The sequence below is a fragment of the Chelonus insularis genome, unplaced genomic scaffold, assembly GCF_013357705.1.
Source record: "Chelonus insularis isolate UGA/USDA-ARS -01 unplaced genomic scaffold, ASM1335770v1 contig_35_pilon, whole genome shotgun sequence".
NCBI classification, from domain to species: domain Eukaryota; kingdom Metazoa; phylum Arthropoda; class Insecta; order Hymenoptera; family Braconidae; genus Chelonus; species Chelonus insularis.
In genome coordinates, this window is record NW_023276524.1 from 744,639 (window position 1) to 767,725 (window position 23,087).

The window sequence follows — 23,087 nt, forward strand, 5'->3', positions numbered from 1 at the left end:
TTACAATTATTACAAAAGTAATTATTATGAATGCTATCCCTTTTCTTTTTTTTACCACTTGTTCCATCCCCACTTCTTTTTTTATTATTGTACTTCACTGCTTTTCTTCCATTGCCACATACACTCACCTCCTGTTCCCCGCCGTCGCTCTTTGATCTGTTGCTCTTCATCTCTGTCTTCTTCATTTCCTCTGCTTCCAGTGATAGCTGTCTTAATCTCTCCTCAACTGCTTCTGTTTTTTTAGTTCTACTCAGACAGCTACACTCTTTGCCTCTTGTTTGGGTGTACAATCATTATATTTTATCTAGTTATGTTTTTTTAGACACAAAGTAGCAGCATCATATTCCCTTCTATTTCCTATCAGCTGCATGCTGTGCCCTTTAAAACTTCTGTAGCTGCATTGTCGGTGCTTTAATAATTAATTTAATGTTATACTACGTCTTTTCGGGTTTTTTGAAATATTTTCGGCAAAGCCTGCACCATTGAAATTGTGTCGGCGAAGGTTTTTGTATTGACATACTTTCATCTTTTTTTGCTGATTCGATTCCATCGATATCAGTACATTTTTCGTGAATATATCGATTGAATTTAGCATATATCAATTTTGGTATATCACTTAGGTCTTCCGAACACTGTACATATTTTTCTGTGACATTTTCCGATTTTTTAATAAGTGTTTCCGCACCATGTTTACGGAATTTTACAGTATCAAAATTTAGGTCAAATTTTTGTTTTTTTCCTATACAGCCCATATAGTGCATTATGTATAATGCATATTTTTGCATGGTGCATGCCATGTATGAGTCGATGACAACATCGTCTATCATTGAATTACGGTGTGCTAAGCATTTGAAATTACTAGCTTTTAGGTAATATGTTTTATATAGAATGGTACAGTCTTCCCTGGCTTTGTAGAAGCTAATCATTATTCTATTTGAATTTGACTTTCACAGAAAAAACTTTGTAAAAGAAGTAATGGAAACTTAATGTTTTTAAATTTATTAATAATTAAATATCATTTTCATCAGTATCATGTTCTTCATAACTATATAAAGCATTTTTGTTATATTGAAAATGTTTCAAATCTTCTACGTTCAATAATTTAATGTTATGTGCAACGTAAGTTATTATAGCCGCTCTTTCTAAGCTAAGACGATTTCGTTGACTGGAATGTGTCCAACCGTATGTACTGAAACCCGATAGACAAACCCATATTTCTGTTGCTATTTTACTTAGTTTTACACCTCTATATATGCCACTCCACTATTTTAGAGCTGTTAAACTTAATCCTGTACGTTGAACATAATCATCACTGAAGAATCCAGCATTTAGAGTATAATCAGGAAGTTCAGTGGTTATCTCATTTTCATTTAGACCAAAACGTGCAATTTTAGTAAATAGTAATTATTTCCAGATCTCGTAAATCTTGACCTTTTATTGAAGGCTCTGAAAGATTAGCTGCTAAATGTATCGGTTAAATGGCCATAGCTCTCCTAGATTCCAATAACTGGAAAATGTTATTTTTGTCTTCATTTGAAAATGGTGATGCTTCTTGTCCCAGTTCGGAGTCAAAAGAAGTTGAACATCATTATTATCTTGGAAATAGTCATAATGTCCTCCACTTTTCTTGCCAGTAAAAATAAATGGATATCGTTGTCATATTTCGAAGGGCTTGTCGACGCAATCGAAAAATAGATATTATTCCTATTTCTCCATAATAAAATGCGATTGCTATACATTTTTGCAAAGATGCCAATTTTGAAATCGGAGCCATAAATGGTATTTCGACTCATATAATTTTTATACTTCGCAGCAGTTGTGTATTTTATCTTAGTACGGGTTGCATGCAAAATGTATTTTCGGTTTTAAAATTTTGTTCAACGTAGTCAACAATTCCTTGGCGTATTATTCGATGACAATCTTCGTTTGTATAAATAGCATACGAAAGTGCACGGAATAAATATCTACCATCTGCACTGATTCTAATTATTTCGAATGCAGTTGGAGGTAACAGTGACATAATTTTACAGTGCTCAGAAACCATATCATTTTCAACGAAATTGGCATCAATAGGCAATGTAGTCTGCTGAATATCCGCTGTCTTTGTATGGATTGTAGACAAGTTCATCAGTGTCTCCACATTCTGGGATGGATCACAATTACCGATATTTTTTCGCACCAATATTCCCTTCTGTTCAACGATGACTAGATCAATATTGACTTCATTGGAATTACTAAACGGTTCTGATTCTTCTGTTCTTGCATGGCCATCAATGAGAGACAAGTCCATGGTTAACTCCACATTTTTAGATGGATCACGATTACCGATATTTTCTCCTATTAATCCTTTTACTCGTTCAACCATTTCTGAATTTGTGTCTATCTTATTATCTGCATTTCGTTTATCTATTGCATTGCTGATGTTATCTTCGACAACTGATGACATTGTTTTTTTCTCTTCATCTATAGCGTTCGAGTTTGTACCTAGTTTTGATGATGTTCGCTTGTGACTCACACAAGTGAGCTGTTCGTGTGTAGATCTTGTGTGTGTTTCTGTCCATGAGGCCGTGAGGCATCGAAGCCGACATCGTTCGCGCTTTTTGTAAGAAGGTGCTGATTCGGACCAACTTGAGCTTACTGATGATGTCTCATGAGAGTCAGGCTGCCTGATAAGTTCACAATCATCACTATAGATGATTGACTGATGAGTTATTCCATGTCGAAAGAATATTCTGAAGAGTTCTCTGCTAGTACACAATTACCGAGTTGACTATGATGCTTAAGAGTCGTCCGAGTTCAAGCTACGTACGAATACTACCAGTAACCGACGTATACGAAAGACTATGGACTGTTTTTCCCAAAAACTCTGCGTTTTCGAAGCTTCTAAATCCTTTGAGAAGGGATATCTACGCAAATGAGTTGGCCGGAGAGACCTTTAATTGTCTAATTAGTAGGTGGGGAGAAAAATGTCAGGATATAGATAAAATACTCCCGAACAAGTCAGAACACTTACATTTTCTAGACCTGGAATTCGTGAAGTTATGGAGTAAATATTTGCAACCTCAATCAGTTTAGTTTCAACATCAGTAGCATTACTTTTAAGCGGTTTCACTTTTTCTAACATTTTCTAATATTGGCTCGAGATATATTATTCCATGCTTGCTAACAAAAATAAAAGCAATCTTAAAGATTGAATTGTTTCAAATAGTTATCATTACTACCCAGATAGACATAATTTATTAACATATGTACATCATAACATAAAATAAAAATCATCAAATGCCAACATTTTTATGTTGGTTATGATTCGATTTTTGACGAAATTATGTGGAATAATTTATATATGGGGATGAATACATACAACGTACGTTTTGTGCTCATACACAGTTCATATTGTCTGTATGATGTGCTCAAGTAGAACTCATCAGATATCATCAAGCGATGAGCTCCGTATGGGGAATGAGGGTTCTGTTTTTTTTGTCATGTGGAAGTATTCATGAATATAAAAGAGTCGTCAAGTTGAGCTCATGAACCTTCGTCAAACGATAAGCTCACTTTGACGAACATTTGTTTAGGATTATTGAACCCAAAAAAAAAAGAAAAAGAGATTTTAACTCCGTCCATTCCCCAGCCCCCCTCTACTACTGCTTTTTTCTCCCACCATACTTTGCTTTCTGATTATTTTTTTTTTTTTAATTTCCCACTACTAATAAAGTTTTTATTTAACAATATTTAATTGAATTTAAAGGAAGGTTACATATACCTATTAATGGTTGAAAAATTGTAAACTGCCGGAGCGGGATTGAGAACTTGGTACCCTTCTTTCTGTCGAAGCCTCCGTACAGCTGTCAGAGTGCGCCTTAACTAATTGAGCCACGCCGCTATTCTAAATCTATCTTTTATTTTTGTGCATAATAGCATCGACTAAGTTTTGCAATTGTTAGTTACAATAAAGTAAATTCTAGAAAGTAGTGTTTAATAAAGTACTATTCATTAAAAGACTGAATAGAAATTTATTTGGTCAGAATTCTTTATAAATACAAGTACAACTACGATTGAATATTTCAACTTATTCTAATTTATAGCGATTCTTATTTTTTTTTTCATTTTCTTATTATGAATTGAAAAACTTGGCCAATTCAGCATCCATTCTTTGACGCGTACTCTGTCTGCTATTTTTTTTCCTTGTTTTAATGATCGTAAAACTTCTTGAAAATGTCCCTTAAATTCGGGAAGTGTCAATTTTTTATAATGGGAAGTTGTTGCACCTGAAACATATATATATATATATGTATATATTAAATGATAGTGTGGGTACACGAGAAATAATATTAAATAGATATAAGTGTACTTACTTATCATGACTTTTACTATATTAGTCAAACATAACGGCTTTATGCCTGTACTTTCCTCTGACTCCTTTATTCCATAATAGGTGTATTTTCAGGCTAATTTAGGGGTAAGAGTCGCGAAGACAATGTTTTGTATGCATTTGCGTACATTCGATGGATTTCTTATAAATTTGTAATAATTGAGCTCAAAATTTAAAATATTTATTAAAATTATAGAATAAATTACTAACAATTCAATCATCACAACTATATTTTACCAAATGTCTCTCCTGTTGTCCAGAAAGGCTTTCATGAAATTTATCAAATTCTTTCTCGGTTTCCAAAGGTAATTCTTCTGGAGGTGTAGTATGGCGTGATCTAGTGTCATGCATTTCATTCCTGTTCAATCAATGCAATGTATCATTAATATTATGATGATTAAAAAAAGTAATTATTTATTTATTTTAATGCATGATTTGCAAACTTATTGCAAAATTATTTACCGTATGTCATGTAGCTTTGTAGATTGTTTGATCCATAGTTTTCATCTGATGGTCGTATTTGATGAGATGAAATCGTAAGTGAATGCATTTGACTGTGCAAATTATAGTCTCCATGGTCTCTATTCTTCAGGGAATATCTAATCTGATAAGCTACAATTATATACAAATAAGTAGTTTCTCTCTATGTTACTTAGTAATGTAATCAAGTGCATGTGAAGGATTAATTGATTTACAATTTTAAAGTGAATCGTTGAAGGTACATTTCATGTAAATCAATTGATTGTTATTTACCTGCAGTGTGACTGGGAGGTGGATGCACTTGAACCTGTACCTGATAATTTCCAGGGTCTCGAATATCCATGAAAGAATTTCGATGAACTATAACGATAAAATAACATGAAAATGAATCAGTGTTAAAAGTCACCCGATAGTACGATTGATTCGAATCAATAAGTTTTACTCAAGAATAGGACTTGATAATTAAGTAACATGTACTAACCTGAAATAGAAGAAGAACCATGTTATCTTCGTAAGGAAATGCTGAAGATGAATGTAAATTCCCTTCCAATGTTAGAACATATTCAGCAACATGCAGAAGACCATGTACATTGTATGTAACAAATATTTCTCCGTAAATATCGGATGCAATTTTCACATATTCCCGATAAGCATCTGTTGGATACTGAAAATCTAATTGATTCGGAAAGGTTATCAACAAAGCCCTAGTTGCAGTATACAAGAATAAAACATGTGCATAAACATCATCATCTAATATATTATAAAATATTACTGGACCAGTGAATAATAAAATTTGTCTAAATTCAGTTGCTTTGAAATCTTAAAGACGGGTTAGACTACGGGGACGGCGTGCAAATTTAGAAGAACAATATTCACTCAAGTATAATAATCGCCGGGATATTTGTTTCACATCCGTAGCAGGTGTATTAAGTCTCGTTGTGAATTTATTTTGTGTTATCATTGTTAAGAATCTTTTAACTACCCCGAGACATATTAAATGCACATATTCAAAGGGTACATTACTGACCATGTTGAAATTCAATGATCGTAAGGTTGGCTGTTTTGTACGAAAATGATGATATTGATCAGAAGCTTGTAAATAATCTTCATTACTCTGGAGTCGAAAATTAAAATTTAAGAGCATCAGCGATAAGTCAATGAATATAGATGGGAATTCTCTTTTTTTTAAATTCTATACCGTTCTGATTCTAAATTTCTATTAATTCATCTACGAAATACCTGAAAAATTCGGTTGGATCGCTTGGTTTGCCTTCACCAAAATACATTTTAATCTCTGATTTGCCGAGAGTAGTAAATAATTATAAGTAAATGTTATTGCAATATTTGGTTTGTTAGAATAAAAAAATTCTTTCACTCAAGATTTTGAAATGTCGAAGAGACTGAGATGTCATCTTAGAAAGGTTTGTTTGGAGTAATAGTTGAATATGTAAAGAGTATGCTTTATCGTGTAAATTGTCGACTGTGGTCTTAACTCAGGTGTTATTTACTTCGGTCTATGGCATTTTCTTAAATTATGCGATTATCCCCTATGGACTTGTCGACTAACAGAAGTAAATAACACCGAAGTTGCTCCTCTTCAATAAATAAAAATGAATCTTTTTATATAGGTATAGCAACCATTGACCTCAAGAATTGCGGCAATAAGAATTTAGAATATTTTAGTCATGTTGTCCTCAAAGCTCCAGGTCAAAATGGGTCCAATAGGGTTGTATCAATGAAGTAACGTTTGAAGGCAAATACGAAATGGTACAAAATGATGACAATTTGTGTAACTCCTCAGTGGAGCAATGACATGCGGCATTATCCATAATTAAAATATTAACTTCCCAGTGGGAAGTTATAGTAATGGGTCCGATTTTGCGAATCGCTAATTTTGACATATCTCCACGTTTTAAGGTCCCGCGAATCCAATCCGACCGTTTTCCAGTGGACGTCTGTGTGTGTGTATGTACGTATGTGCGTATGTGCATATGTGCGTACGTACGTTCGGAATTATTTTTCGCCTCGATTATCTCGAGAACAAAAAACGATATCGATGTGTGACCAATTGCATTCGACGCGTAATTACGTAACTTAGAACTGAAAAAGTTTTCAGGAAAATCAGTCCAGCCATTTTTTTTGCAGAACCAAAAAACTAGCAAAAATGGAAAATAACCTGAATTTCTCAATTTATAAATTGTACCATTTTTTAGACAAAATTATGAAATCATAAAAAAAATATGAATATTAAATGATTGGAATACTTGTATGGATATATGATGACAATATTTCATCGAAAAAAAAAAATTTAAAAAACAATATCAGCAATGAAAGAATTTTAAACTCGTGTCAGGATTGAGAAAACAGCATTAAAGACGCTATAATAGTCAATAATAATTGTCAATAATATGGAATTGTGTTCATAACAATTGAACATTGTTACTAACAAGTGATTATTGATCATAGTAATATTTAAATAATAAGTTTTAAATTGTTATAAACAATAAAAATAGGGATCCATTCTATATATATGTGTACTTTCAACGCATGATTTTTTCTTCTATTGAAATAAAGTAACTAACTGTGTCAAATGAATAAAAACAGACTCATTTCGTTTATAACAATTCTATTTGTTATAAAAAATGGAAACAGGTTTTATTCGAATTGTTTTTTCATTTTTTCCACTGGGAAGTTGGTCGTGTGGACCTTTCGGGTTGCACCCAGACCACTGCAGAGCACTGATATTTTTGATATCTGTATTGTTGTTGAGATTACGTTCTTTAGTAACTGCCGGTACAAAAACTTCATAAAACCAAATCTTTATAAAATCACTGGTCACCCACGTTTTTTTTTCTGGCTCTACAATAGACAGGTAAATTTTTTACGTTTTTAAAGCATCGTTGCTGTGCAGATTTTTCTATTATGAATAGGGGTACTTCATGAGTACCGGAGGCATTTGTACAAGTCATGGCTGTTAAGCGGTTCTTCGATTTTTTTCGTCCATCAGCACATTTTTCACTTTTCATTACAAATGATTCAGCCGGCATCAATTTCCAATAAAGGGCAGTCTCATCACAATTATAAATGAGAATAGTCCCCGTAACTTTGATTGAATGATTCAATATTATTTTTAAATCTTCACTTCCTTTGTGATTGGTTGATAATTTTCCACCCTGCGCACGGATGAATTTCAAACCATGTCTCTTCTTAAATCCGGAAAACCAACGAAGTTATTTCCACTAACATCAGGTTTACGAAAGTAGATGATTCCGTCGTAAAATAATGAAGATTGTAAAAAAAATCTAATAATTTGATATGTACTTTACAGTTATTAAACGAACAGTGATTGCAACGAAGAAAGACGAAGAGAGAGGGAGTGAACTCTATGGCAGGTAGAGCTACAGCCTGCATGCACGTGCTGTCTCAGTTTACGACGAGACTCGCTGTCAAATCAACTTCCATTAAGATAAATTTTTTTTTTTTCAATTGTAAATAAAAAATAAGGATCATGCCGGTATTTCAGGATTTGTACGATTCTACAATTACAGTATGAATAACCTGATCATAAATATTAAGATTATATGCGTAGCATTGTCTAAATATATTATTTGTTTCCACTATTTCATAATAATGTGTATGAAATAGATGTTATTGATTGCGTAATATTCTGGAAAGCGAATGTTTCATTTTCCGCGGTCAAATAAAATTATGAAAAGAATTTTAGATCCAATATAATCTTTTTTTTTTCGAATTTTCTTCTTTAAAAAAAGTTAAGGAGCCGTTTTGTGAGTAATAGGGTCCGAGCAGTTTTGAAAATTGAAATGATACTTAATGATTCTGGTTCGTTAAAACACAGATCTTCAGTAAAAAAAAAATTGTTTTTATTCGATACTCACATAATGGCACAAAGAACCTCGACCGAGTGCTGAAAAACTGATTTCTTTTCCATCATTGACGAAATCTACAATTATTCTGGCCAATTTTTCAACATCAAAATTCGAACCCATTTTAATGTAAATATATTTTCTAACCTGTAAATACTTGAATGATTATATACTAACTCATTTTATACTATTAATGAAATTTCTGAACAATAAATCCAAACTGAACTGTTTTATATACTAATATAACATTAAATGAAAAAACAGCAAACAGACCCGGAACTTACTGAGATTTTACAGAGTAACTCATCTCTACAATTCCAAGGGACTGTAATTTAAACAAATTTAAAAATTTATTGTGATGTTTCCCAATGTGAATGCCGTTCGTACTTACCTGAATGACTCCGAAGAGTGGCCTTTGACGTCGTACATGGCCTTGCACACCCTAGTCAGATACAGACTTCACTAAAACTTAGAGAGAAAAATATCTGGGTCTACATCAAGAGAGATACCATCACTTGAGCTCGTGAATGTCTTGTCTGCCAAAAATTAAAAGTGCAACGACACACCAGACTTATACCTAATCGTATCACTGTACCTGATGTTAGATTTAGTCACATTCACATAGACTTAATTGTTCTACCAAAGATTAATGAGTACAACTACTGTCTAACGATTATAGACATGTTCTCCAGATGACCTTAGCTGTGCCTCTCAAGAACATGACCGCTGACACAGTCATTACAGCTCTATTCGATCACTAGATCAGCCACTACGGTACTCTAACTACTACTACAACTGATCAAGGCGCTCAATTTGAATCTCAGGTATTCCAAGCCTTTGCAAATTTCATCGGGGCTGAGAGATGTCGAACAACAGCTTATCATCCACAGTTCAACGGCTCAGTTGAGATTCCATCGCACGCTAAAAGCTGGTCGATGTGACCGAGTCAGAGGAGCACTTGAATCACCCTATGAAGGACCGTTCAAGGTCATCGAGCGTCTAACAGAACAACTCTTTGCAATTGACGTCAACGGTTAAAGGCAGAACATCTCCGTAGACAGACTTAAGCCGGGTTACACCGACAAACAGGATCAGCCCAACAACACAGCTCATTCACAACCTTAAACACTACAGCTTGAACCATTTGCCTCTCAATCTACTCTTCAACCTGAAAATTCTCAGACATCATTTGAGATTCGTCAACCCCACCCACCATCCGTAACAAACGATTCATCTGTTCACAGGTCTCGCTCATCAGACAGTCCGTCTCTTCCAGGATCACCTGTTCAACTACAGTCGCATCAGTAGACATCAGCCATGGCTCCACCGTTACGGACTTACAGTCGTCAGCGAATTACTTTCAAACCAACGGAGAAAACTCCAAACAAGAAGTCGAGCGGGCCAATCAAGCGGCTAGACGGAGTCATCAGACGGTTTAGAAGCCACCTTCGTCATTCGCCATAGCTGTGGCACAATAGAAACATATTTATTTACCTTCGAAACATATAAATTTCAGTGTGCTGCCTTCAATAAATAATTAGTGTGTGTTAATTACTTAACTCTTTATTGTGTGTTATCTACCCTGTTGAAAGACCACAGACTCGAGATACTTGCCATAGTATGACGTCGTCTGCATACGCAATTAGTATTGCAGTTCCTAGGAGTTAACGGTCCCCTGCTGCAGATCGTCTTTCAGACATTTTCATAATGTCAGCTTGCAATGGTAGAATAACGAGACAAGTGAAGTGTCTCCTTTTAAAACTGAACTGGTTGTGTGGGATGATACTATTTTGATCAGTGGTCAATTATTACAGCTTATAGTTTTTTGGATCCGAGACGACCTTACCTGATTTCAGCAATAGTAGAAGCTTAGCAATTTTCCAGACCTTTGGAAAGTAGAAATTATTGATTGCATGGTGAAAAATTACAGGAATCGATTTAATTATGCAATCAGGTTAGTGATTAATGACCACTGGCGAAATGAAATCCACCCCAAATGAGGTTTTATTGGAAAGCTTGTTGAAAATCCAGTGAACTTCGTATTGTATCCATTGGATGCATTAATTATCTCAAATATTGTTCCCAGAATTTTAAGCTCACTAATTTTATCATTTACAATTACAGCACTTTTTTAACTTCCCAGTGGGAAGTTATAGTAATGGGTCCGATTTTGCGAATCGCTAATTTTGACATATCTCCACGTTTTAAGGTCCCCAGAGTTGAATACGATAGTTTTTACGTGGACGTCTGTGTGTGTGTATGTACGTATGTGCGTATGGACCAATTGCATTCGACGCGTAATGACGTAACTTAGAACTGAAAAAGTTTCCAGGAAAATCGGTGAAGCTATTTTTTTGGCAGAATCAAAAAACTGGAAAAAAGGAAATCACTTGAATTTTGCAATTTATAAATTATACCATTTTTTAGACAAAATTTCAAGATCATTGCAGAAATATGAATATTAAATGATTGGAATACTTGTATGGATATATGATGACAATATTTCATCGAAAAAAAAAAATTTAAAAAACAATATCAGCAATGAAAGAATTTTAAACTCGTGTCAGGATTGAGAAAACAGCATTAAAGACGCTATAATAGTCAATAATAATTGTCAATAATATGGAATTGTGTTCATAACAATTGAACATTGTTACTAACAAGTGATTATTGATCATAGTAATATTTAAATAATAAGTTTTAAATTGTTATAAACAATAAAAATAGGGACCCTTTCTATATATATGAGTACTTTTAACGCATAATTTTTTCGTTTACTAAAAAAATGTTACCAACCGTATGACATAAATGAAAACATACTTTTTTTGTGTATAACAATGAAATTCGTTGTAAATAATGAAAAAAAGGATCTATGAGGTACATTCGAATTCTTCTAACGCACAATTTTTTCCTTTTACTGAAATAAAGTAACTAACTATATCAAATGAATAAAAACAGACTCATTTCGTTTATAACAATTTCATTTGTTATAAAAAATGGAAACGGGTTCTATTCAAATTGTCCACTGGGAAGTTGGTCGTGTAGACCTTTCGGGTCGCACCCAGACCACTGCAGAGCACTGATATTTTTCGATCTAGTAATCTTGCAGGCTGATACCTGCTCTACTAGCTGATGTTCTGTTGTTGATAGTAATCTTCAGCATCTCAATCACGATCGATTTCTTCATGCTCAGTAATTTGTTAAGTTTTGACAAAAAATTATCCGAGCTTTTGTAGTCGATGTTTTGGAATTGTTTTTACCAATATTTATGTATTTCTGTGTCGAGTTCATGTCTTACAGCTATTTTTACAAAACCGAACATTTCTGCTAGTTGATGATAAAAAAAAAGATGATCAGTTTGAGAGCTCTCAATACGTTCTAAGATCTGCAATTTCAGCCCTAGATGCAGCAATATCTCTAATTTTGGAGGACCCCGAAGATGAAATAGACTCTGAGACTCTTATGAAATACCTTTGTGATGCTGGGAAGCTTTTGAACAAATGTTTTTTGTCAATATTCCATAGCTAGAAAGAAGTTCATTACTCCGTTAATACAAAAATCTTATAAGCCATCTGTAGAAGCGACGAAAGCTGACGAGTGGCTTTACAGAAACAATTTTACTGAAGCAGTAAAAGGTGCTACCGGAACCTAAAAAAAGAAAATGAAAGGTACGAAATTGTTAAATCAAAAGTCTCAAAATCAGAGAAACTGAAGAGCTCCACCTGCGAATTACAGGCAGGCGGGGAATTGCCAGAGGAAGATGAAATTTCGATCAAGAAATCAACAAGCAGGAAGATTAAAACTATTTGTTAGTAGATGGATAGAGTTATCGACAGATAATAGTACATTGTGTGACAAGGGCGGAAAATAGACGATTCCACACGAAGGCGGCAGGGGGCGGGGTGGGATCCGTAGAGGGTGCAACGGGGGGGGGGCTGCAACAAAAAAACAAAATTTATGAAAAAAATTCATTTTTTATTTTTAAAACAGTTTATTCATTTTTCTTCGCTTTTTCACCAACATATACATTCACATTACAGTTGGAAATCTGGAAAGTCACATTTTTTTCATCAATAAATTCATTCAAATCGATTCTTTTTTCTCCCTCGATATTGTTTATTATTGCTGGCGGTTGATTTAATAATGTTGGTGGACGGCTAGAAGTCGATGGTCCTGGTTGATTTAATGACGTTGGTGAACAGCTAGAAGTCGATGGTCCTGGTTGATAATATGATGTTGATGGATAGCTAAAAATCGATGGTTCGGGTTGATTATCTGTTGCTGGTGGGCAGTTCGAAGTCGATGGTTGAGGTTGCTTTATTATGGCGTCCATTATTTGATTTCCGACTCGTTTTTTATTTTGAATGGAATTTTTAATGTAGCCTTCAGTTACAGCATTGGATTTCCATCCTCCAAGATTTTTCAACTCCCTGTTATTAGCTCCTGTATCAGCTAGAATGGTCGCTGCAGTCCTCCTGAACGTATGCCCTGTATATAATTCTGGATTGTCAAGTTTTAAATAAGTAGCTACGACCTTAGCCATGTTCCCAAAACTGTTAATTCCTATTACTTGGGATGTACATTTCCCTTTTCGGTAATTTAGGAAAAATCTTTGAGTAGTCACTTTAGGTGGACGGAGTGATGCGTAAGTTTTATATAATTCGTAAAATTGTCCCTGAACAATAGAAGATCTTAGTTTATCATTTTTGGTCCTAGGAACATTGACTATGATCATGTCCCCTTTATCTATGATGTTATCAATGGTAGTGTCACACAATTCTTGTCTCCTGCATGCACCAGACACTCCAAAAATCAAAGCAACCTGTTGAATAATCAATTGATAAATAATATTATCACTACTTTATTATCTTTTTTATGTTAATTTGTTGAAAATTACGTACCTTCATTGCGAGAAATTCACTATTTGGGGCTTCAGTAATGAATTGGTCAATCTCCTCCGTATTCAACACCTTCGATTTTTTAGGTGTGTATCCTTTATGCTTTTGTTTTAAAAAAGCAATTACACCCGCATAATCATGAATGTTAATAGCGTGTCTTAGGTGAATCACATTTCTTAGCATCGAGTACACTGCCCACAAACTTGATGATTTCAGATTTTCTGACAAAAAACTAAAATACGCTATGAAAACTGTTTCTGATAGCGAATTAATTTCATTTTTTGCTCGCCAATTCATAAATTTTTCATAAGCTTGTTCATACTTGTCTCGGAATTTGACAGGTAGCAAATTGTTCCGAACTTTGTTCGCCCGTTCAACAATATCACTGGGTAATGCTTCTTCATCACTCGATGGATCACTATCGGGAATTATATCCGTTGGATTCATGATCACTTGTTTTTTCAATCTTTCACAATTGCGCACACTTGTTTTTAAAATTTCAAATAAATAAAACTGTTTGGGACACGAGATGTCTAAAGACTGTCTCTTCAAATTGTTTAAGGATAAATTTTTGCTTTTAGGGAGGAAATGATGATGAAAAAAATTAGTGGAGGAAATTCGTTGTGGATTTGAAAGTTTATTTTAGGAGGGGATGATAATAAATTATGGTAAATAAATAAATCTTTGAAACTCATTATGAGCATATTTTCAGTTAAAAGCCATAAAACAATAAGATTCAATTGTAATTTTCTTCCAAATACTATCTTTCTAATCCCTAGACAATCTAAAATGCTCCATCAGTTTGGTCTTAAAGTAGTATTTATTGAAAACAATCTAAATCCTTATTTTCAAAAACGCGCTTAAGGCTTGAAAAATGTTTAAAGCATCCATATTATTCATACTAATAAAACAATAAAAACTACTCAAACTTGAAGGTTCTTTGAAGATTTTCAGATTAGAAAAGAGCGTGTTTTATTTCTATGTTCAAATTTCTGTTCGACAACGACAGATGGCGCAGGAGCCATTTGCCGTGTTTTATTTTTGGTTAGCGTATTTTATTTAGGAACAGGGGCCATTCGTGAGAAATTGGACATTTACCGACCGAAAACCCGTAGGATAAACAGGCATTTTCACCGCATGCGTGGTAAAAAGTTATTATTCAGTATCATAAAAGATACAAGATACCTTTCAGCTCAATTCCATATCAAAATAGCTTACCTAAGATTTCACAATGGTCGAGAATAGAAATTATGAAATTAGAACAAGAAGTTAATAAACTAACCTCAAAAGGAGCTATCGAGAAGTGTGACTCGCGGTCGCAGCTATTTAGCCTTAAGTGATAAACGGGTATATTTATCGTACAATAGGTATAGCGTGTTTCGGAAATGTTCTCAGTGTTTGTTTGTCAACAAAGTTGCTTAGAATATACCATTCAACACTTTAATCGAGTTTAATGTAAAACGTTGCAACCCATTGCGAAGACACCTGGACTTTGGCTTTAGATGGTAGGAACATTTTCAAGCAAAACAAATTATCTTTGGGCTACACATTCCGTCTTTTAAAAAATACAGCAGTCAACCAGGTAACAATTTCGGTGACAGAATGCAAACCATGATAAAAAGAGAAAGTTTAAGGGTAGAGGGGTTACGACCTTTCGGTGGGTCACATTTTCATCTTATCTTCTACTAGAGAATGCCTTAGTTTACTTCTGAGTAACGTTTTCCGCGTAAAATGGGCTCTGCTCAGCACAGCCTTCTATTCTTGGTATTTCTACCAAGCGGCTACTCAGTGTCATTTAAAACATCCGCCACGTCAGGGATCTACAGTCAGGATCGTCGGTAATGCACTTGTCCTATCCCTAGTAACCAAATCAACGTCAGACTAATGGAAGATTGACGTATTTTGACCTATATTGTTGATCATCAGACTTACGCACGTCTGTTCCGTTTCTGATGAACAGAAAGACATAAGACTAACGTCGGAATCTAACGTCAGAATATTAGGTCAGGCAGACGTTAGTCTGCCGCATGATTTCTGTTGTAGTTTTTCCGTAAGACTTGCAGCAGAATTACGACAGATACCTGTATTAAGTTATCCCCTCTTTCAAGCATTCAGTGGTTCTCATTTATAATTATTCCCTTTATATTGCTGCGCCACCATACGGTTGTCTTGTTAACTGAAAATGAAATTTAACGCTAGATGGCTCTGTGAAAACTTTTTAACCACCGCGAAATAAAGGGCAATACAGCCTAGCGCCATCTATCTATTTTTTACTCAATACCGCGGAATAAATTTAAAAGGGTTAAAAACGGCTGTACGCAGCCATTGCTCCAGAGCTTTATTGGAATGTGAAACAATCAAAGGGTTAATTGAAGGGGTTGAGAATTCAATTTCGATTCAAAAAAGTCGGAAATTTTTTTAATAATTAATTAATTCGAAACTAGATATTTTAAAACGATTTGAATATTCAAAGTAAATGAGAAAATTATATTATTATATTATTTATGCAAAATTTTTAATTTTATTATTCGTAAGTTTTTTTTAAAAAGAAAAATAAAATAAACAAATAATATTTCAAAAAAAGCCTTATGTTATTGAGGATTATAGGATTGATTTCAGGAAAATTACATGCATATAAAAACAATTCAGATTTCATTAAAATAAAATTATTTTCTATTATACTTTCAACATATATACATAAATGAACATTTAAAAAATACAGTTTACATATTTGATTTATGAGAAATACATTATTTATTATAAGTTATCACTACTTGATAATTATTTAAATTGATTAGTGATGTGTTGTATCCATGGGCTGCTTACGTTCCGTCTGGCAGAATATTCCTCTTTATTTCTTAAGTTGTACTCCTATTGTTCATCAATGCCTCTGAAACAATCCAAACAAAATGTGGAGCAGTACACAAGTTCACAAAATAAATGGCAATTTTAATGTAATTCAGAAATCAGTAAAATAGGATATTACTTTAGTAAGTATTTTTTCGAGTTCCATTGAAATTATTACAAAGTAAAAGTTTTTGAAAAAGTAAAAAAAAAATTTTTTTTTTTAATCAAGATCTCAGTTTTTTTAAATGAGGTGATTTATCAAGGTGATACACCACCGCCAATTTCATCATTGATCTTTTTTGATGAGAAAAAAAAAGGAACATGTGGATTAGTGAGTTGAAAAGTATTACATTACGAAGTAAACAGAATTAATAAAAATTATTATAATAATTAAATATTGATATTAATAATTAATAATATCCTTTTTTTCAGGTGTATAATTATATTAATTTCGGTTGTTCTTTATTGAATCATAATGTCTTTGCTTAATTGCTTTAAGAGCTTGAATCATTGATGAGTTAAAACTTTTGATGTTATTAGGACTGAATGAATACGTTGAAATCGCGTTAGAAAATATTGTACTGATTTTAGTGTTTTCTAATATGATTTGATTAGGCTTATTTTTATCTTTTCTATTGTAATTAAAATTCAATGACAGTTCGGGAGTCATTGTGACATGCAAAAAACTATTAAGTGTTGACTGTAAATCTACTCCGCCGTATTTTTCTAAATAGTTCTGTAGCATCATATGATCAGTTGTATTGTTTTCACTTATGAATGAATTATATTCGTCTATAGTTTTCAGAGGTAAAAATCCCGGTTTATCCGCATAAAAGTGATTTGTGCTTTGGTTAATGTTCTGTAACATTTCTTGCCTTAAACAATCTATTTTGTATTCACAAGATTTCTTTACTTCTAAAATTAAGCCACAAAGAGTTTTAAATTGGTCATCAGATAAACTAATATTATTATTGGTAAAATTTTGATTATTCGGACTTTCGTCGTTATTATCAGACAATTCGGTGCTTTGAGTATAATTAAAAAAAGGTAAGTTACAATTTACTCTTTCGTTACTAATTATTTTAGGTGACGGTTTTTCACAATAATTATTCAAGTTAGGACTGGTTTTCAAATTTGTAGATGGTTCTAATTCAATTAAATCATGATTGTCATTTAAAATATTTATTGCTTCGGGAATACTAAGCGGAGTAGACGCAGAACCTAGTATTAGATCAGTATCATTAACATTATTTCTAGCAATTGGTAAAGCTTGGGAAGCTTCACTACAATATTTTTTATTAATATTATTTATTATGTCATTTATATTACCCAGTTCAGCATTAACTTTTACACGCCGGCGTTCAGACTCATCATCGGACGAAGTGGTGCAATATTTGGATGGTTTTATCACCTGTCGACCAAACCTGTTTGTTCCTCTGAACCGCTTCAATGGAGGTTGAGACTGGAATAAATCGAAAAAAAATTAGCAGTAAGAGAGCTGAATCAATTGAAAATAATAAAGTGGTAAGAACATTGAATAGAAATTAAGATAATTTTCACGTCATTCATCAATGTAATAATGTCGCAATGAACTCACTATTTTCACTATTATTACTAAAAAATGGCATTCTATAACATTTTTTTATAACAGATTCGAAGGGAATTTTATAATAATTACGTGACAAATTACAACAACTATAAATTCCGAGGACGTCGGACGTAATTCCATGCTCATACGCGAAGTTACGGGTTTCAAATATTCGAACTATAAAATAAACTTCATCTTCACATGATGTAATATTGGCGATTTCACATATTGTATCGTTAATTATCATGCAGCAATTATTATTTATGTCAAGACTGAAAAAAGTTTGTTATATTTAAATTTTTTATATTGCTGATATTTTTTTATATGATGATCTTGTGGCAGCGGTCCATTACTATGCATTTCCATTAAGACATTTTTCTTTTGGTTCTCTGAAATTTTTGGATTAGTATTGCAATTTTGATCTTCATAAAATCTGAGGACATATTGTTGGAAAGGGCGATGAGAATTCCTCATATTTTTACGAATTTTCATCATATTGTTCTCAAAAGAGAACGCTGAAAATGAATCGAGATGCCCAAACTGACGTACATCATCTGTTAAATGTAACAGTCCATGTACATTATAACTAATAAACGTAGAGCCGTAAAAAAATTGAGATTGTTGTACGAAGAGCTTTAAAAAACTCTTGAGCAATTTCTAATAAATAATCTGACGCCATTTGGGTAACTAAAATCCTGATCGCGATGTGAAACAATAGTAAATGTTGGAAAACATCCTTTGGCAATAAATCTGCTAAAATATTCGGACCGGCATAAAGGAGGAAATGACGAAATTCAGTGGCCTTGTACTTTTTGAATCTTCCAATAGGGCTGGGTCGTCGGGCAAATTCTCGCGGACACCATTTATTTAGTTCTTCAATACGAGTTGATAATAATGCTATTTTTGAATAGTTGAGTTTACCGATAAATTTATAACCTAAATACTTTCCTTCAATCCATGCTTCCATAAGTTTCTTCATAACACCTAAGCATACGAGATGCATGTAGTCGTATGGTACCTGAGATACAGGTAGAATATCTAATTTTTTCAAGGGACTATTACCTTCTTTATGATGATGTACATCATTTCGCGTATCATATTCGGCATCGGTTCGGATTTTATGAATGACTCCCGGAAATGTCATTCTTCGCGACTCATGGGTCCCCTTTACCCAACATTTTGAACAAGGAGAATGCGATGTATGGCCACGATGATGTAGCATAAAGGCTCGTGCTGGTGCGTCACCAATAAATCCGCGAAATTTTACTTCTATTAAACTACCGTTATACATAATACCCACCGCCCTTTTTGATTAGTTCATAATCATTGATGAAATATTGAAAAAATAAATTAGCGTCGTTCGGTTTTTCGGCACCGTAATATAACCCCGCGACTACCGGTAACGTATTAGGAAAATCAATTAATTTGAATTGGATGGGCCAAAATTGTTTCGTTTGCTGCCTGTTTGCTGCAGCACCGTCCGTATTTAAGTATAAATTAAGCGATCTCGGGATTACATCTAACTTACGTAAAGTATCGCGAAGAGCGGGGTAAATGCCTACATGCACATATTGCCCGGTACCCATTGGAATTACGTTAACGATTCTTCGACTGGTATTTAAAATTGTTCGTGTATCTTTTGGGATTTTTTCGAAACATTTATGTGATCTAATAATTTTCAATAACGCGTTAGCATGAACAAAATTAGTATTACTCTGTATTATCCATGAAATTAGTTGTGATTGGAAACTATTATCGTCATCCTCAACTTCCGATGAGTTATATGAAATTATTTTATTCTTTTCGATATTTATACCCGACATTGCATAAGCATTGCGAATGACTTTAAAATTAGAACGGTTAATTTCTACTGAATCATCAACTGTATCAAGTTCGATTGTATTTTCATCATTATTACAAGAAATTTCAGGTATTGAGGGTACAAAAGAAGTTAAAAATGATTCAATATCGGCAATATCTTCTTGCATATTAGGAGTTTCAAAATTAACGGCATTTGTATTAGAATTTATATTTTTTGAATGATCGTTACTACTAACAACCCATCTTGTTGAAGCGAAAAATTTGACAAATGAGTAGAGATTGGTAATTGGTCGTGATTAATTTTTTTATGTGCAATAATTAAACCGTGATTTTGCAAGATTGTATTGTTATTATTAATACATTGATGAATAGCGATTTTTTTGAAGCGATTCCGCAATTGCCCTTTGGTTATTTTCGAAAAATGTTTCCTATACGTTTTACCCATGATGGAATAGAATGTAAATATATATCCGGAAAAAAAATAAATTATTTATGTATTTAATTACTCGCAACAACAACAAAGTGACACAGGAAAAGGGATATGAAGAAAAACGATTGATTTTTGACTAAATACTTGATAAAAATTGGATGAATAAATAAATATCGAACGAGCTAATTTTAAATCAGAGATATAAAAATGAAATGAATCTAAATAATATGAAAAAATGAAATTAAATGTGAATATATATCCGAAAAAACAATAAATTCTTTATGTATTTAATTACTCGCAACAACAACAAAGTTACACAGGAAAAGGGATATGAAGAAAAACGATTGATTTTCTACTAAATCTACAGAGGTGATATTTAAATTGGAGATAAAAAGTTTTGCAATAAATTTTGTAATTGTGGTAATGAATTACTTTTGTGAATTCAACTTACCATGGTTGAATTCCTGGAAGCTGGATTCTGTCCACCAATCCTTGAAATGAAGCAATTGATTGAAGATCTCCACGGACGATCAGCAACGGTAATCCCAGTAATTAATTAATATCAACTCCACGAAAATTCACTTTATGCCAATGTTATACACACAATATTGTTCAACAATGATATTGTCACTCCAGAACGATATAAATATCAATACAATAATCAATGCACACTGTATAGTGTATCAACGGTTCAAGCACAACATAAATATCAATACACAACATAGAGCGTATGAGCGATTGAAGCACAGTTGTCAGCGATTGACGTGTTGTCTAAGTGAAAACCAGAAGACTGGACGCTATACAAACGAGGGTGTACACCCCACTACTAATTAGTCCACGCCCCAAACGTAAGAAAACACTTGGAGGGGTACAACAACACTTATGCAGGTAACCAAAAACGTGAAAGAGTGGTACCGAGAGAATCCCGACTATAGACGAAGTCTCCCGAACTAAAAATACTCAATCATCTATTATTGAAACAAGAAAAAAAAATGAACAACTGATGAATTAGAAATTACTTACAGACAACATTCCCCTTGCAAAAAATCATCTAATGAGAAAAATTTAATCAATACTATATATACACTTCACTTAAATCTCGATTGATTGATATAAAAAACATTACGCTTTCTCTACGTTGTATTATAAAATTATTTATTTATAATTTACATTATTCTTTATTTCAATCGAGATTTAAGTAAAAAATATGTATAGACTAACTTTCACCCATTACATGATTTTTAGCGCAACAAATGTTGGTCCAAGAAATTTCGGATTCGTCAGTTGTTCATTTTTTTATTTTTTTCAATAACAGATGATCGGGTATTTTTAGTTCAGGAGACTTCGTCAATGGTCGGTATTTTCTCGGTACCACTTGTTTATGTGTCTTCTTCTGAAATTTTTTTCCCACGCGTACAACAACGTAAGGATCATAGTTAAGACAGGGAATTTTTTACTGCAACACAAATATTGTAGGTTTTATTGATGGGATAATGTTTCAAAACAACAATGCCGATAAGCTGGGAAATTCCCGGTTTTGAGGCAACCAAGGTGTATATGAATTTTTTAAAATACATTTTAGACTATCGAATGCATCGTGAATTGAAATAATATTTTAAAGTTTTTCATTTTGCTGTTATTTTAAACAATCCACATGCATCATTATCTTTACAATAATGAATAAACTAATAGGTATTATTACATTTTTTTTAAGCTGTACATTTCGCTTAAAACAATTTTGGTTACCTCAAGAACAAGAAATTTCCTAGCTTATTGATTAATATTATTGAATCAATATTGAAAAAATCAGAATAACAACAATACAAGTAATAAAAGATAAAGGAATCGTACGCAGCAAGCTGGCTTGTTTGGGAATGAAATATTTCACGATAAATAAATATAAAGAATTTTAATGAATAATTAAAACAACAGTAGAATAAAAGGTTAATAACAGAAAATGAGAGAATTACAAATAATAGTTGATGAAAAACAGAATGTGATTTAGTATGGAATTGGATAGTTTATGTTGAAATATCAAGAGATTTTAGGGTACGGCCATAAAGACGTACAGTCCTCCGTACGCCAAGACTTAGTTATAGATGCCCATGAATATATTGTAGAATATATTTACAATATATTCATCCAATATATTGTAAAATATATATCACATATTTTACAATATTATTATCATTACTTGCTGATTAATAATCGAATTGAGTATAAAGTATACCAAATATAAATTAAATACATATAAATTGTAAAGAAAACAAAAAGTATATACATTTAGTGTTGAGATTTTGAAAAATGAAACACAAATCTATGAAGTATGTGCTTTTTAAATATTTCTGTTGATATTTATTCTAACGTATACGTTATAATAAGTCCATAAACTTAGTTCGTTGACGAATCAGTTTACCAATTGAATAGTCTGCTTATTATTTTAACGTAGTCTCTTTGTCATTGTAAAATTTTTTTAATTAGCTAAATAATTGGTTGTTAATTTTCTGAACCTTGACAAACTTTGGTTCAACTGAACGAAATTCTTCAGTGAAAAATTATCTGACTATTGATTTGAATAAATTAACAAAATAGTTCATCAAAGTCATATTTTTAGAGATTGATAATAGAAAATTATGATTATATGTAGTTGAGTTCAATGATCAAACTTAAAAAGTAAATGAATTTTTGAAAAACTTCGTTGAATTGTCAGAAATAGAAAGGTACATAATAACATCAATTACATATAATTCTGTTAATGACAAATTGA

The 23,087-nt window shown here is 32.9% G+C and overlaps 1 protein-coding gene and 1 long non-coding RNA gene across 4 annotated transcripts in view; both read right to left on the reverse strand.

The window, feature by feature from the left end:
• The window catches only part of LOC118067060 (SET and MYND domain-containing protein 4-like), a 98,374-nt gene that overhangs the window by 35,691 nt on the left and 39,596 nt on the right, over positions 1 to 23,087 (reverse strand). The gene's annotated exons all lie outside the window — the stretch shown is intronic.
• On the reverse strand, positions 4,594 to 5,211 carry LOC118067064 (uncharacterized). The gene is made up of 3 exons (XR_004690314.1): positions 5,126 to 5,211; positions 4,835 to 4,984; positions 4,594 to 4,730 (listed from the first exon to the last, which is right to left on the reverse strand). It is a non-coding gene; the product is annotated as an uncharacterized lncRNA (long non-coding RNA).